At 37.1% G+C, this 18,062-nt stretch overlaps 1 protein-coding gene and 1 long non-coding RNA gene across 2 annotated transcripts in view; one reads left to right on the top strand and one right to left on the bottom strand.

The window, feature by feature from the left end:
* Window positions 1-18,062, bottom strand: part of LOC132659984 (uncharacterized) — a 57,870-nt gene that overhangs the window by 23,866 nt on the left and 15,942 nt on the right. The gene's annotated exons all lie outside the window — the stretch shown is intronic.
* The window catches only part of LOC132659983 (uncharacterized), a 41,201-nt gene that overhangs the window by 18,129 nt on the left and 5,010 nt on the right, over window positions 1-18,062 (top strand). Inside the window, exon 2 of the long non-coding RNA XR_009601113.1 lies at window positions 14,663-14,822. This is a non-coding gene — a long non-coding RNA (uncharacterized LOC132659983). The remainder of the gene's footprint in view (window positions 1-14,662; window positions 14,823-18,062) is intronic.

The following is an 18,062-nucleotide window of genomic DNA, read 5'->3' as shown; positions in this document are numbered from 1 at the left end:
AAATCAGTGGAGAAATAACTCCAGAAAGAATGAAGGGATGGAGCCAAAGTAAAAACAATGCCCAGCTGTGGATGTGACTGGTGATAGAAGCAAGGTCAGATGGTGGAAAGAGCAATATTGCATAGGAACCTGGAATGTCAGGTCCATGAATCAAGGCAAATTGAAAGTCATTAAACAGGAGATGGCAAGAGTGAATGTCTACATTGTAGAAATCAGCAAACTAAAATGGACTGGAATGGGTGAATTTAACTCAGATGACCATTATATCTACTACTGCAGGCAGGAATCCCTCAGAAGAAATGGAGTAGCCATCGTGGTCAACAAAAGAGCCCGAAATGCAGTATTTGGATTCAATCTCAAAAACGACAGAATGATCTCTGTTCGTTTCCAAGGCAAACCATTCAATATCACAGTAATCCAAGTCTTTACCCCAACCAGTGATGCTGAAGAAGCTGAAGTTGAACGGTTCTATGAAGACCTACAAGGCCTTTTAGAACTAATACCCCAAAAAGATGTCCTTTTCATTATAGGGGACTGGAAGGCAAAAGTAGGAAGACAAGAAACACCTAGGGCAACAGGCAAATTGGCCTTGGAGTATGGAATGAAGCAAGGCAAAGGCTAATAGAGTTTTGCCAAGAGAACGCACTGGTCATAACAAACACTCTCTTCCAAGAAGACAAGAGAAGACTCCACACATGGACATCACCACATGGTCAACACCGAAATGAGATTGATTATATTCTTTGCAGCCAAAGATAGAGAAACTCTATACAGTCAGCAAAAACAAGACTGCGAGATGACTGTGGCTCACATCATGAGCTATTTATTCCCTTCATTACAATGTCTAAATTTAATACCTCAAGTTCCAGTATTTCAAATAGCATATTACTTTATTTCTCTTATTAGTACTTAGCCCTACCTACTGACCTATTTTCTATTTTGCTTATTTTTTTTTTTTTAAATTTTAAAATCTTTAATTCTTACATGTGTTTCTATACCACATTATAGGTTGTGTACTCTCGGCTACCCCACAAGAAAGTGAGTTCATAATAGCAGGAGATTTGTGCATTCTGTTCATTTTAAACCCATAATTTCTCAACTAATGCCTGACACACAAAGGTACTAATATTTATTTAATGATATTTATCATTAATTCCTCAGAACCAAGAAGAGGAGATATGATTATTCATAATTTTAGCTAAATAAATTGAGTCCCCAAACACAGTAAATACTATTGTTCAGTCACTAAGCTGTGTCTGACTCCTTAAAGCATCCCATAGACCAGAGCATCCCAGGCTTCCATGTCCTTCACTATCTCCTGGAGTTTGCTCAGATTCATGTCCATTGAGTCAGTGATGCCATCTAACCATCTCATCCTCTGCTGCCCTCTTCTTCTTTTGTCTTTAATCTTTCCCAGCATCAGGGTCTTTTCCAATGAGTTGACTTTTCACGTCAGGTGTCCAAAGTATTAGAGCTTCAGCTTCAGCATCAGTCCTTCCAGTGAATATTCATGGTTCATTTCCTTTAGGATTGACTGCTTTGATCTCTTGCTGTCCAAAGGAATCTTGGGAATCTTTTCCAACACCACAATTTGAAAGCAATTCAGTTCTTTGGTATTCAGCTTTCCTTATGGTCCAACTTTCACATCCATACATGACTACTGGAAAAACAAAGTTTAACTGCATGAACCTTTGTTATCAAAGTGATGTCTTTGCTTTTTAATATGCTTAGGCTTATCATAGCCTTGCTTTCAAGGAGCATATATCTTAAATTTAGGGAGTAAATAACTTACCTCAAACCTCAGCAAGCAATAAGCTTCCTTTGAGAGAAGAAAAGGTGAAAGAGGGCAATAAGCTAGCTGGATGATAAGAGTTAAGGACTGGCATTCAAAGACAGATAATACTTGCTATGTGGATTCCCAAGGAATCAGGATGGAGTCACTGAAGGGAAACTAGGGGAGGGGAATTTCAGAGTTGAATAGACTTTAAAATGCAACTCTTTTTTTTGGAAGGAGAGGGTTCCTGGATAATAGGGATACTGAAGAAAAGTGTTCATGATTATACTGCAGGGCTGTGGCAATGATTATGAAAGTACTAAAAGGAACTTGGAATTAGATGTTTTTCAAGGATCTTGGATGATTTTTAAGTATAACATTTTAATAAAGAGTGGCTGCCAATAACATCAATTATTACATTTCTATGGAAGAAGAAATGTTAGGATTTCCAATAAAAGTAATGAAAAATCACTGTTCTATTTTGAGCAGATATATCATAGCTTCAAGGAGAAGCCTTGGGAGTGATAGAAATAAACATCACAGTGCGTCTACTGTACCAAACAATGTGTGAGATACTCTGCTTACATTTTCTATTTTTTCTACACATCATATTTTCAAATGGGGTCATGAAGGTTCAGAGAAGTTAAGTGATTTTCTAGGGATGAACAAAGTGAGGAGGTCTCCATTCTAGGAGGTGAGATCAGGCTTTTAGTTTCCATTCTAGTCTTATTCAAGTGTTTACAAGTAGAAGTGTTAGTCTCTTAGTCGTATCTAGTCTCTTGGTCGTATCAGACTCTTTGCGACCCCATGAATCCAGCATGTCAGGCCTTCCTGTCCATCACCATCTCCCAGGGTTTATTCAAACTCATGTATATCAAGTTGGTGATGCCATCCAGTCATCTCATCCTCTGTCGTCCCCTTCTCCACCTGTCCCAATCCCTCCCAGCATCAGAGTCTTTTCCAATGAGTCAATTATTCACATGAGATGGCCAAAGTATTGGAGTTTCAGCTTTAGCATCAGTCCCTCCAATGAGCACTTAGGATTGATCTCCTTTAGAATGGACTGGTTGGATCTCCTTGTAGTCCAAGGGACTCTCAAGAGTCTTCTCCAACACCACAGTTCAAAAGCATCAATTTTTCGGCGCTCAGCTTTCTTCACAGTCCAACTCTCACATCCGTACATGACCACTGGAAAAACCATAGCCTTGACTAGATGGACCTTTGTTGGCAAAATAATGTCTTTGCTTTTTAATATAATATCTAGTTTGGTCATAACTTTCCTTCCAAGGAGTAAGCGTCTTTTAATTTCATGGCTGCAATCACCGTCTGCAGTGATTTTGGAGCCCCCAAAAATTAAGTCTGACACTGTTTCCCCATTTATTTCCCATGAAGTGATGGGAACAGATGTCATGATCTTCGTTTTCTGAATGTTGAGCCTTAAGCCAACTTTTTGAATGTTGAGCCTTAAGCCAACTTTCTGAATGCTGAGCCTTAAGACACTCTCCTCTTTCACTTTCAACAAGAGGCTGTTTTGTTCCTCTTCTCTTTCTGCCATAAGGGTGGTGTCATCTGCATATCTGAGGTGATTGATATTTCTCCCGGCAATCTTGATTCCAGCCTGTGCTTCTTCCAGCCCAGCGTTTCTCATGATGTACTCTGCATAGAAGTTAAATAAGCAGGGTGACAATATACAGCCTTGATGTACTCCTTTTCCTATTTGGAACCAGTCTGTTGTTCCATGTCCAGTCCTAACTGTTGCTTCCTGACTTGCATATAGGTTTCTCAAGAGGCAGGTCAGGTGGTCTGGTATTCCCATCTCTTTCAGAATTTTCCACAGTTTATTGCGATCCACACAATCAAAGCCTTTGTCACAGTCGATAAAGCAGAAATCAATGTTTTCTGGAACTCTCTTGCTTTCTCCATGATCCAGCGGATGTTTGCAATTTGATCTCTGGTTCCTCTGCCTTTTCTAAAACCAGCTTGAACATCTGGAAGTTCACGGTTCACGTATTGCTGACGCCTGGCTTGGAAAATTTTGAGCATTACTTTACTAGCATGTGAGATGAGTGCACATGCTGGAGTGAGTAGCCTTTCCCTTTTCCAGGGATCTTCCCTACCCAGGGATCAAACCCAGGTTTCCCACATTGCAGGCAGATTCTTTACCAGCTGAGTCTCCAGGGAAGCCCTATATTCTAGTCCCATATTCCTCAAATTTAATACAGTTAGATTCTTTTTTTAAGTTAAGAAATAAACCAGTTGAAAAATCTAGATTAATAAATAATGGCTTAAGTTTATTTTTAAGGCTCAAACTTTGCCATTTAGCTTTATTTTAGAAAAAACAATTTAAAAGTAGTAAAAAAAATAAAAAATAAAAATCACCACGAGTATAAGTTCTGAAATTCATGTAAGCATTCTTAAGACAAACTTTCAGGTAAGCATTCTTAAGACAAACCCGTCCAAATGAGACTGGATTGGCCATTTTTTCCACTTCAAAAAGTTTAAAGAATAATGGCTAATTGTTGTAGAATAAAATAATCCAGTGAATTCACAGTTTACTATATTTAAGCAGGAAAGGTAACTTGATTCATCAGTTCATTCATTACTCATATTACTAATTGTGTTAAATAGGTCACCACTCTTTACACAGCTTTATTTTAAAATTATTTTATGATTATAAAATTAAAAAAAAAATCCCACTTATGAACTTTGGTAAATAGAGACAATCTTTCCTAGATTAATGCTGTTAAATTTTTTTCTCTTCCTTTCTAAAGTATGTGATCTCAGGAAGGTTTGTATAAATTTGTTGGTCAGCTAATACAATAGCATTGATGAACAGCTTTATCATACTTATTCTATTGCTGTATCTTATCTGTGTAACTCACTTAATATTTATTACAAATACAGTATGCTGTTGCATCTCCATTTAATGATAGTGGAAGCTAAAGCAAAGAGATATTTAAGTAACTTGATCAAATTTACACAAATACTGTGTGTACTTAGTGCTGGCCTAGAAATCTTTGGAAATTAAAAATTACTACTTCATGCTTTGTTTGTCCTTAAAAATAAAAACTCTGAAATATTTGATCATTAGATGAATTAATATATTAGTAAGTTATAAGTTAACTAATCAATTGGGTAGTGGATAAAACAGCTAACAAACAATGCATAACATATGATCAAATGCTATCTTTGTGGCAAATGAGTTGAAGTGGTTTGATATCTGCAGGAAAAAAATGTGGAATTGGTGTTTGAGAAAATGAGGTTATGTCAAACTTTAGGAAAGAGAAAATGACTCAATTAACTAAATATATATATATATATATATATATATATATATATATGTATATATTTTTCCACATAATGCTGAAAAGACATTGGGCTAGAATATAGGGATGTAGAAACCAATATGATATATTTACTGTCCTGAATATCTTTCTAGTAGGAGAGTAAGATTTATAAACACATAATTCCCAAGGCATTTGGTTTAGGCAATAATAGAATATAAAGACAAATTAGAAATTCTATACAGGAGGAAAGCAAGGCTGAGTGTTTTTCTAAATGTTGATAGAAAATTCATGTAGGTATCATTTGTAATTAAATTCAAATTGCCATTTAGGGCAAGAGCCCTTCTGCCAGCAACTTTGTATTTTCCATTCGTTTGAATTTTTTTAAACTTCAGTGCACATTGCAACTGAATGCTGTACATGACTTCCCATAAATAGGAAATGGACCTTAGCTCAGCTGTCTGTCTTTGTGAAGCTAAATGATGTATCATTAGCATAAATTAGTGCTCTAGGATTATTTCTTTAACTAGAAAAATATGCAGATGCCAAATTTTTCCATGGTCATTATCAACAAGTACTGCCGATCTCTTTTCACAATATGGATTCATTTCAGAGAATCGACAGCAACTGCACACACAGTATCTTTGTTCAAATGCAGTTTTTGTAAATGCATTTCCCCTTACAGATCTGCTTGTATATATTTGAATATTATTCATCCTCTAAAACAATGGGAGGTTATTTCTAATTTAACATATTGAATTGTAATGTTCCTTGTGCAAAAACAATTCTAACAGAACAATTACTTCCTTAATTACTCAGAATTTGGGTCATCAGTGCATACTATGATGGATGAAGGAGTTAAATATTTGGCATCTAGATTTCAGATGACATCATCACAATAAAAATATTTAGGTCCAGAAATCAAAAGTGTGTTTGCACATCAAAAATTGAAATGAATATTTCTGAAATGAGAATTCAAAATGCTCAGGAATTGAAATTAAGATTTCCAAAGATCCTCAGATGAAGTAGCTGCCAGGGACAGGTCAAATAAATACAGAAAATAATTATACCTCATACCGTCTCATGTCAAGTGCTATGGTCAGATTACTTATCTGTTATTAAACTAATTTAGTCCTTCTTTGAATCTATGGTGTTCATTTGAAAATCAATTCTATAGTCTTTAGGAGAGGTGGAAATAGGAGTGAATGACATGTTTATTACTGAACAGTTTCATTAAGTGCACCTTGTTTCTCAGATAGATGGAGCTTCTCCTTACTATGAGACACAACCCATAATAAACCAGATGCCAGAGCAGTTAGCTAAGAATCTGCTCTTCCAGATAGCAAGACCAACTAGGAATTTTATTTCAATTTAAAGGGATATTCCAAATCTAGGAATGTGTATACCTTTTCAAAGATTTTTTTAATGTGGACTAGAAGGGGATGGATGTGAGAGTTGGACTGTGAAGAAAGCTGAACGCTGAATAATTGATGCTTTTGAACTATGATGTTGGAAAAGACTCTTGAGAGTCCCTTGGACTGCAAGGAGATCCAACCAGTCCATCCTAAAGGAGACCAGTTCTGGTTGTTCATTGGAAGGACTGATGCCAAAGCTGAAACTCCAATACTTTGGCCACCTCATGTGAAGAGTTAACTCATTGGAAAAGACTCTGATGCTGGGAGGGATTGAGGGCAGGAGAAGAAGGGGAGGACAGAGGATGAGATGGCTGGATGGCATCACCGACTCGTTGAACATGAGTCTGAGTGAACTCTGGGAGTTGGTGATGGACAGGGAAGCCTGGCGTGCTGCAATTCATGGGGTTGCAAAGAGTAGGACACGACTGAGTGACTGAACCGAACTGAACCAAACCGAGAAGGGGACCACAGAGGATGAGATGGTTGGATGGAATCAATGACGTTATGGACATGAGTTTGAGAAAGCTCTGGTAGTTGGTGATGGACAGGGAAGGCTGGTGTCCTGCAGTTCATAGGGTCTCAAAAAGTCGGACATGACTGAGTGACTGAACTATATTGAACTGAACTGATTTTTGAAGTCTTTACTGAATGTTTTTTTTACAGTATTGTTTCTGCTTTATGCTTTGACTTTCCTGGTCCTGAAACATGTGGGATCTAAGACGAAGTCTTAACCTCCAAACCACCAGGGAAGTCAACTCATTCCATTTTTGAAAGCGGTCTTCACAATGCCATAGCTAATGACCTTCATAAATTTACTTAGTTTTGCTGTCTTTAGAAGTGCGTCTTTTTGGAATGTTTTCAGAACACCTGCCTTTCAGGGTAATACCTGAAAGAGTGGTTGGCATGATCCCTTTTGACATTTCTCACTCTGATGGTCTTTCTAGTTGACTCAGTGGTAAAGAAACTGTCTGCCAATGCAGGAGATATGAGAGATACAGATTCTATCCCTGGGTCAGAAAGATCCCCTGGAGGAGAGCATGGCAACCCACTCCAGTATTCTTGCCTGGGAAATTCCATGGACAGAGGAGCCTAGCAGGCTACAGTCCACGGGGTCGCAAAGAATTGGACACGACTGAGCACACACACCTTCTCTGTTTCTGCTCAGTTTAATGCCAAAGTCCTTACAACTCATCAACTGGGATAGAGAAAACCCCACTGTTTAAGAAAAAGTGTGCCCAGTGAAGCCTGAGATGCTTACAGAGAAACAGAAGTGTGTACAATCTAGCATTCTAACCAGGGCTTTGCTTCTGCGTTCTTTCCCTCCTGAATGTACTAGCTTATCTGTGGCTGAACTAAGACCTTGGCAAAGCAGTTGATCTTCAAGCCAGCAATTGCCCAAACTTTCTTCATTGTGCACTTGAAGTACTATGTAGTCTCTCCTGATGCCTTTTATCCTCCAATGTTTTAGTGTCCTTTTTGTTATATAAGCAAAATGTTGTTATATAAACAAGTGAAGTGAAAGTTGCTCAGTCGTGTCCGACTCTTTGCAACTCCAGGCCAGAATACCAGAGTGGGTAGCTTTTCCCTTCTCCAGGGGATCTTCCCAACCCAGGGATCACATGCAGGTCTCCCACATTGCAGGCAAATTCTTTACCACCTGAGCCACAAGGGAAGCCCAAGAATACTGGAGTGGGTAGCCTATCCCTTCTCCAGCGGATCTTTCTGACCCAGCAATGGAACCGGGGTCTCCTGCATTGCAAGTGGATTCTTTACCAACTGAGCTATCAGAGAAGCCACTTACATAAACAAGATGTTTCTATAAAACATCTTGATTTATTGATATGTATACCTCAAAGTTGGGGTGGAAACTCCCAAATCTATATACTCTCCTTCCAGTGCTTCAAAGCTAAAAATGCATTAAATTATACTTTTTTAGAAATATTCAACACAAGTGTGTATGTTACTTTCTCAGCTGTGTCCACTCTCTGTGACCGCTGTGGACTATAGCCTTCCAGGATCCTTTCTCTCTCTCCATGGATTTCCCAGGCAAGAATACTGAAGTGGGTTGCCATTTCCTTGAGTACTAAACTGGCTCAAATCCTTATTTTGTAATGTGTCTTCAAGCATTCAGATCTTTGTTCTTGGAGTGAGGAGGCAGTCCTGTTTGATGTAATACGACCATTATAAGACAGGGTTTATAACGTGCCTTAACTTTGCACTAGAAGTGTTTCAGATGACCAGGCAAAGCAAAAGAATGCAGTATCAAACTCTACACTTCTTTTAAAGTGTATAACAGAAATTCAGAGGTCTATTTTCTCATGTTCTTAAGTGGTTTTCCCTATAACTCAGTACCCTGGGCCCCTTACTGCAGCAACAGTAAGCACAGTTCATTAAGCAATTGAAAAGTCAGAAAGGCTCATTGCTAATAAAGACACCTTAGAGGCTAATGTATGTTCATTTGGCTTTATGCCAATTTCAATTTCCTTCTATGTTTCATTTCAACTCCTAATGTTTTTATGAGTTCTCTACAGAGTCAAATGAAGAATAATTAAAAAAAATAAAATCCACAGTCTTTAAAGAAAAGGAAGAACAAACACCTTGCTTGATATCTATTAGTAGTAGGAATATTTGCACATAGATCTAATCTTAATGCATAATTAGAATTAAAAATTTATGTATATTTTAAACAAATATTTATGATTTTGGAGAGAGCCATTAAATTATATTGAAATTTATTGGGAGGTCAGAAGATCTAGGTTAAATACTAACCTAATAAGAGCCACATGTTTTCGAGAATGTCAGTTAATGTTTCTGAGCAGCACATTCCACAACCTCACTCTCCCCTTGGAACATGAGAAAGCTCATCAAATGTAAAATGTGACCCTCATGTCTTATGTTCTTTCCTATTTTTTCTTGTCTCTGTCCCTGGAAGGACCTCTGAACACTAGCTTTTACTTTTTCTCCCTCTCCTTTCTCTTCCTTTCCTCTTCCTTTACTTCTTCCTCTCCTCTTTCCTCTTCCTTCTTCTTCACCTACCTCTACTTTTTGGTTTTTTATGTTTAAGGACCTATACTTATTCTCTGATATCATTTTAACTGCATATGGCAGATTTTCATTTGCTATGTTTTTGTCATAATTCTGATCAACATATTTTGTAATTTCCTTTGATATTGTGTCTCTCATTGGATTTTTAAACAAAATATTTTAGTTTTCTTTTAACTTCTAATTCTGCTTCCATTGTCCTTAGGAGACATGAAAATAAAATAGGTTAGAGGTGTGTCCAGCTGGCAGAGAAGGGAGACACTGAGCTCACTTCCTCTCATGGGCACACCAAAATTACAGCTATTCACAGGGTGACTGTCTATTAGAACAACATATTGTACACTCACAATAATCACCCCAGTGCAACAGAAAGGCCCATGCAGCCCTTGTAGGGGGCACCCCTAAAGCATATAGCTTTGGTGACTAGAGGGGACTGTGTTGCCAGACTCCACAGGAGATCTTATACATAAGGTCAATTCTCCACACTTGGAAAATGTAACTAATTTACCTAATAAATAGAAATAAACAAAAATAAGTAGGCAAAAAGAAGAAACCGAGGAATATGTTCCCAAACAAGGAACAAAGCAAAAACTCCAGAAGAAGAAGTGAAGTGGAGAAAAGCAATCTATGTAACACATAATTCAAGGTAAGGATCATAAAAATGTTCATCAAATTCAGAAAAAGAACACAATAAAAAGTTTAACAGAAGTTACAAAACATAAAGAGGAATTGAACAGAGTTGAAGAATACAATAACTGAAATTTAAAAAGCACTCTAGAAGGAATCAACAATATATTAGATGTCCAAAGGAACAGATCAGTGAATTGGAAGAGAGAGTAGTAGAAATCACACCAGCTGAACAGAAAAAAAAAAAAGAAAGAAAGAAAAGAAAAGAAACTAAAGATAGCTTAAGAGGCATGCCTGCTGGCCCAGATGGTAAAGAATCTACCTGCAATGCCAGAGACCCAGTTTCAATCCCTATGTCAGGAAGATCCCCTGGAGAAGGGAATGGCTAACCTATGCAGCATTCTTGCCTGAAGAATTCCATGGACAAGAGCCTGGTGGGCTGCAGTTCGTGGGGGTCATAAAGTTTAACTGGACACAACTTAGTGACTTTCAGTTTTCATAGGATACATGCAGGACAGCATCCAATGTACTAATTTTTGCATTATAGGAGTCACAGAAAGAATAAAGGAAAGGAGCAGAAAATTTATTTGAAGAAATAATAGCTGAAAATTTCGTAATTAGGGAAAGAAAACAGACATTTGGGTTCAGGAAGTAAAGAGAGTCCCAAACAAGATTAACCCAAATAGGTCCACACTAAAACCACATTATAATTAAAATGGTCATAAAAAAGAATAAAATCTTGCCATTTTCAGCACCATAGATGGACCTTACATTTTGCTAAGTGAAATAAATCAGTCCGAAAAAGACAAATGTCATATGATTTTACTTACATGTGGAAGCAAAAACAAATAAAGGAACATTCATAATGAAATAATAAGAGACTCATAGAGAATAAGCTGGAGATAACTAGATAAGATGGGATCACAGGTATTGATAAAATATTAATAGCTGAGGAAAGTTGACATACAAATGTCCAGTTATAAAATAAATGTCACTGGATAGGCTGTACAACATAGGGAGTATAGTCAATAACACTTAATAGCTTTGCCTGGTGAGGTAACTCTACTGGTAAAGAACCCACCTGCCAATACAGGAAATGTAATAGACGTGGGTTAGATCCCTGGGTTGGGAAGATCCTCTGGAGGAGGAAATGGCATCCCACTCCAGTATTCTTGCCTGCAAAATCCCATGGACAGAAGAACCTTGTGAGCTACAGTCCACAGGGTTCCAAAGGGTCAGACGCAACTGAAGTGACAGAACACACGGAGTTATCATGGTGATCATTTTGTAATGTATATAAATATCTAATTACTGTGTTATATATCTGAAACTAATATAATACTGTAAGTCAACTATACTTCAATAAAGAAAGAAAAGAGGCTTATATTATAACATAGTTTGTGATCAAAATTTATAAGTATTCTTAAGATCAAATATTTTTCAGTTTTTTTCTTTTTTCTCTCCTTATCTATCCATATTAGTTCTAATCTTTCAATTTCATTATTCAAATTTGCCATAAAATTACTTATATATATTTTTATATTTGATATAACCATTTTGATAAAGTTATATTTAGAAATTATGGCCCAGATGATATCCTGGTGATATTTGAAAATATCCCTTTGTAAATTATCTGTATATGGCTTATATATTTTTTTAGAATAAAATATAACAAAAGAAGAAACTTTAATAGTGTTAATTTTTAAATTTAGACTTTAAAATATTGTGTAAGGTAAATGCAGAATGCATAGGTCTTCTCTGATTTGATAAAGAAATAAACTTTAGTATCACTTCAAGTTCCATTCTGATTAAGAGGAAGAACTTTGGAGTTAAAAATTCCAGAGTTTCAATCCCAGCTCGTCCACTAACTATGAAATTTGGACATGTTGTCTTTTCACTGGGGTTCTTAATTTTTTCACCTGTGGAATAGAAAGAAATATAATTATGTCACACATTTGTTATGAAAATTAGTAAATTAAATAAATTTATTAACAATGCTTTGCATAAGTCCTATTCCATGATAAAGCTATTCAACATAAATTTATTATTTTGATTTTAATAACAGCTTCAGTCAAGAAATAAATTACAAGTAACTCATTTGCATTCATAGCTAGTATCCATTTTATTCATACAAGAAATCTAGAGATGTTGTTGTTGTTCAGTCACTAAGTACTGTCCAGCTCTCTGAGATCACAGGCATGAAATTAAAAGATCCTTGCTCCTTGGAAAGAAAGCTATGACAGACCTTAGACAACATACCAGGTTTCTTTGTCCTTCACTATCTCCTAGAGTTTGCTCACACTCATGTCCGTTGAGTTGGTGATGCCATCCAACCATCTTATCCTCTGTCGTCCCCTGCTCCTCCTCCTTCAGTCTTTCCCAGCATCAGGGTCTTTTCCAGTGAGTTAGCTCTTCACATCAGATGGCTAGAGTATTGGAGCTTCAGCTCCAGCATCAGTCCTTCCAATGAATATTCAGGATTGATTTCCTTTATGACTTATTGGCTTGCTCTCCTTGTAGTCCAAGAGACTCTCAAGAGTCTTCTCCAGCACCAGTTTGAAAGCATCAGTTCTTGTGCTCAGCCTTCTTTATGGGCCAACTCTCACATCTGTTCATGACTACTGGAAAAAATATAGCTTTGACTATATATACCTTTGTCAACAAAGTAATATCTTTGCTTTTTAATATGTTGTCTAAGGTTTGTCATAGCTTTCTTTCCAAGGAGCAAGCATCTTTTAATTTCATGCCTGCAGTCACCTTTCACAGTGATTCTGGAGTCCAAGAAAAGAAAACCTGTCACTGCTTCCACTTTTCCCCCCTTCTATTTGCCATGAAGTGATGGGATCAGATGCCATGATCTTAGTTTTTTGAATGTTGAGTTTTAAGCCAGCTTTGTTGCTCTCCTCTTTCACCCTCATCAAGAGGCTCTTTAGCTTTTCTTTCTGCTGTTAAAGTGGTATCATCTGTATATCTTGGGTTGCTGATATTTTTAAGAGCAGTTATTCCTATGTCTAGTCACAGATAAGAAGCCTGATGCTCATTCTGGGGAGGTGATCTGCTCAAGTACAGGCTAGTAATTAGCAATACAGTCAAACCTTGAACTGGAGGCACTTGATTGCAATCTTGGTGCATTTTTACTTCGGCTGTATTTTAGTGTATTAAGGTAATATGTCTTTTATATTAATTCATTAAAGGTACTTGAGGGAAAAAAACATACACAAATGAGATATGTAAGAACATTAAAAGAATAATTGCAAACTTGAGGTCAAGAGGACAAGCTCTAAAGAAGACTACACCACTACAGAGAAGCGAAGGGGCAGGTCTAGTGACTGCTCTTGGAGAAGGGCGAGGGAGGACATAAAATGCAGGAACAAGAGGTCAAGTTTAAAATAGTAAATGCCTCTGAGGCTGATTATTCATTATTACGATTACTCAAACAAAGAGGCACAGCTGTTACCTGCACCTTTGGCCTCAACCACTGGCTTCCTTACATGTCTGTATTGAATGTCACTAAAAGAGCTGTTCTTAAGTAACATTTTTAAAGGCATGAAAGTGGAGGGAAATGACATCGAATAGAGTTCAAATTTGTTCATAAATTTGTTGAATTAGTAATTCGGTATCTTCAGCTCCCTACATTTTTTTCTCCCAACACATTAAAAGGAAACAGAAAAAACAAAAATGAAAAGACTCACTCCAGATAGGAAATATCAACCAATACCAGTCCCTTCTGTAAGGGTCCTCTGTTGTCTCACTCAGAGAGAATTTTTATGAGTTGGAAAGGAAGAGGAAAGAAATTAACTGTCATATTTAACATCAGATCCTCTATCACACATGTCACTTGTCTGAGGCAATGTAATTCTTACTTTGTGAAGTAGATTATATTTTTCCTCTGTAAAAGGGTTGGCAAACTATGGCTTACCAATGAAAACTAGCCTGTCATCTGTGTTTTGCAAATAAAGTTTTATTAGAATACAGCCACTCTCATACACTTAAATCTGAACTATGCAGCTTTTGAGTTCATAGGATGCCTGAGTCGAGAAGTTGCAAAAGAGATGGCCAGCAGAGCCTAACACAATAAGATTGAGGAGCCCGGTGTAAGAAATGTCATCTTCAAGGTCAAATAGCCTTTTTTTCAAAAATGAACATTCATCTAAGATTGTCTCAGTTTGATATGACATGAAACCCAGAGACTTCTCCAGGGCAAGCAAGATGCACTTTTCCTAATAAGGTGCCATTTCACACACATTGTGGAACATAACTTCATCATAAAGAAAATGAGTGTTAACACGGGGAAAGTTTGCCGTTCAGAATCTGAAGCATTTCTGAGAGAACCAAATTCTCTCACATCCGTTAGCGCTCTTGACTCTTAAAGTGAAAATTAAATGAGTGAAGATTAGTATAGTTACATTCTGCAAACTAAGAAAAAAAATAAAAAAAACACATAGATATGTGTGTTTAATGTCTTTCACTGCCAAGTAAAAGTTTTGCTTCTTTGCTCAAAAATTTGTTTCCTCTCATAGGATTTCCTTTTAAATATGCTGCCTCTTTGAAGATTTTTAAGAAGTTTCCTATTGTCCTGCCCTTGCAGAAGGATTGAAGAAAAGTTGCTGACTTCAGCCTTCAGGCTGATAAGGAGGAAGAGGGCATGGTTAGCAAGAGGAAACATCTGGGCAATGATATGTGAGTTTGTGAACCCAGGGTGGGTCTCTTAAAATATCCCTGTTAATATTTGTGTTGTATAACTACATACTCTCCCAACTGGTTTGGGGTTTTCAGATGTGTTATCCCACCAGATCATAAAGTCAAAGAGTCAAGGTATTATCAAGAAAGTTAAGAAAACAGTATGGAATAGTGGGGAAACTCACAACTGTGCTCACAAAAACGTGGATCCAAGCTCTGCTTGCTTACCAAAAATTCATCTGAATGTGCAGCTACAAATCCCAGTTTCTTTATTTGAAAATGGGGACAACTTTTTCCCCACCTACCCACAGGACAGTTGTAGGAATTAAAACAAACAAAGCATGTGAACATGTCTTTAAATTATTAACCATGATGCAAAGTGAAAAATGATCGGTATCATTAAAGTGGTGATAATGATTGCAAGGATATCCAACCAGTCCATCCTAAAGGAAATCAGTCCTGAGTGTTCATTGGAAGGACTGATGCTGAAGCTGAAACTCCAAAACTTTGTCCACCTGATGCAAAGAGCTGACTCATTTGAAAAGATCCTGATGCTGGGAAAGATTGAAAGCAGGAGGAGAAGGGGACAACAGATGATGAGATGGTTGAATGGCATCACTGACTTGATGGACATTAGTTTGGGTAAACTCCAGGAGTTGGTGATGGACAGGGAGGCCTGGCGTGCTGCGGTCCATGCAGTCGCAAAGAGTCGGACACAACTGAGTGACTGAACTGAACTGAATGATACTGAAAATGATAACGGTACAGATGACCAGTCCAGGATATTTTTGAAAGAAAATGAGGGTGATTACCTTAGGGCAATACTTTAAACCACAATTCCTCAAAACAGACTAGGGAAATATTCTCAGACACACTTCTTAAGCTTCTATCTTCAGTCTGCAGTGGGAGAGGGAAAATTTATGCCATTGTGTGTGTTTGCTAATTGCCCAAAAACATATAGATGCTTCAGAACCCCATTATTTACAAAACAAAAACAAAAATGCAAATATTCTTGAGGGGCCACTTTATCTTCTTTCGAGTATGGTTATGCTAAAAAAATCCTCTAGGTAATCTTTATTCTTAAAAATTTTCATTTGTGTGTATGGGGATTATCATATCTGACTAAGAGAGAGCTGATTTGAAAATCACATTGAATTCAATAAACTAGTTCCATGGGAGGTTTTTGATATCTAGTGTATTATTTATGAAATAACTTAAACTTCTTTATGAGATAACACTTTGCTTTATTAGAAAGCAAGGTCTCTGCAAATATATGATATCACTTATATGTGGAATCTTAAAAAATGCTACAAATAAAATTATTTATAAAACAGAAATAGAGTTACAGATTCAGAAAACAATCTAAAGGTTAAGATTAAGATAATGTTAATCTTATGGTTAAGGGGGGGAAATGGAGTGTGGGAGGATAAATTGGGAGAACCTACTGTATAGCACAGGAACTCAATTCAATAATCTGTAATGACCATATGGGGCGTCCCTGATAGCTCAGTTGGTAAAGAATCCATCTGCAATGCAGGAGAACCCAGTTCAATTCCTGGGTCAGGAAAATCCTCTGGAGAAGGGATAGGCTACCCACTGCAGAATTCTTGGGCTTCTTTTGTGGCTCAGCTGGTAAAGAATCTGCCTGCAATGTGCGAGACCTAGGTTCGATCCCTGGGTTGGGAAGATCCCTTGGAGAAGGGAAAGGCTACCCACTCAAGTATTCTGGCCTAGAGAATTCTATGGACTATATAGTCCATGGGATAGCAAAGAGTCAGTCATGAATGAGCAACTTTCAATTTCACTAATGAGTGACCTATATGGGAATAGAATCTAAAAATTAGTGGTGAATGTATAACTGACTGACATTGCTGTAAATCTGAAATTACACAAATATACTTCTATAAAATTTTAAAAATGGAAATCAGGATCTCTATATGAAATTCTGTGGTACAATGATTATATCACATTTTTAAATTTATCATATAAAATATTTAGTATTAGAAAATGAGATTTGTTATTGTTCAATAGCTACATTGTATCAGACTCTCTGTGACCCCATGGACTGGAGCATGCCAGGCTTCCCTATCTTCCACTGTCTTTCAAAGTTTGCTCAAATTCATGTCCATTGAGTCAGTGATGCTATCTAACCATCTCATCCTCTCCCACCCCTTTTGCCTTTTGCCTTCAATCTTACCCAGCATCAAGAAAATATGATAATGATACATAAATCCAACATGAAAGTCATACTGTTATAATAGGATCCAGGGAGAAGGTAACTAGAAGCTATCCTTTCAACAAGAATTTTACCATTTTGATTTTTGTTGTTGCTGATGCCTCTTACTTAGTCTATAGGACTTCCCAGGTGGCACTAGTGATAAAGAACCCAACTGACAATGCAGGAGATGCAAAAGATGCTGGTTCAATCCCTGGGTCAGGAAGTTCCCCTGGAGGAGGGCATAGCAACCCACTATGTATTTTGGCCTAAAGAATCCCATGGAGAGAGGATCCTGGTGGGCTACAGCCCATAGGGTTGCAAAGAGTTAGATACAACTGAAGTGACTTACCAAGCACTTACTCTGTGTACATTCAGTCTGCTTTTTGTTGATACTTCACAGGAGCTATCCTTATTAAAAAAATAAATAAATAAGGAAGAGGATATCATAATTGAGAAAATTCTAAGAATTAACCTAGCTTTCTTGATACATTTGAAAAAGATTTATATAACTGACTACCTTCCTCCTAAATTCCCCAGAAATTTATGATTTGTTTGGACCAAAATCTTTATTTTAAAAGGTAAGAAAATTTTCAAAAATAAGAATTACTTCTTGATTGCCACACATCAAGGAACTGAGAATTGAATTTTATGTCATACTTAGAGCAAAATTCTTGCTTTGTTCATTTTGTTTTCTTTTCTCCAAACTTGAAAAGACCAAGGATGATACTTGGGGACTTTGAGAAAATAAACAACAGCAATATTACTTAGCCACAATGTTTGCCCTGCTAACTGGCCACAAAGAGCACTAAAAATAGAATGAGTTAAGTTGTTGGCATAGGACAGGATGACTAAGGTTACAGGATATGACAGGCAGGGGCTTTACATTTGTCGAAGTGTATTTAATGTGAAAAGGAAAGTGACAAGAAAGATCGTGAGCCAGTAATTCTGAAAAACTCATGGTATGGAGTCAGAGAGGCAAGTTTGAATTACAGCTCTGCTCCTTACAAGCTGCTAAGTTATAT

The sequence above is a fragment of the Ovis aries genome, chromosome 6, assembly GCF_016772045.2.
Source record: "Ovis aries strain OAR_USU_Benz2616 breed Rambouillet chromosome 6, ARS-UI_Ramb_v3.0, whole genome shotgun sequence".
Taxonomy (NCBI): Eukaryota; Metazoa; Chordata; class Mammalia; order Artiodactyla; family Bovidae; genus Ovis; species Ovis aries.
This window is presented reverse-complemented; position numbering and strand designations above follow the sequence as displayed.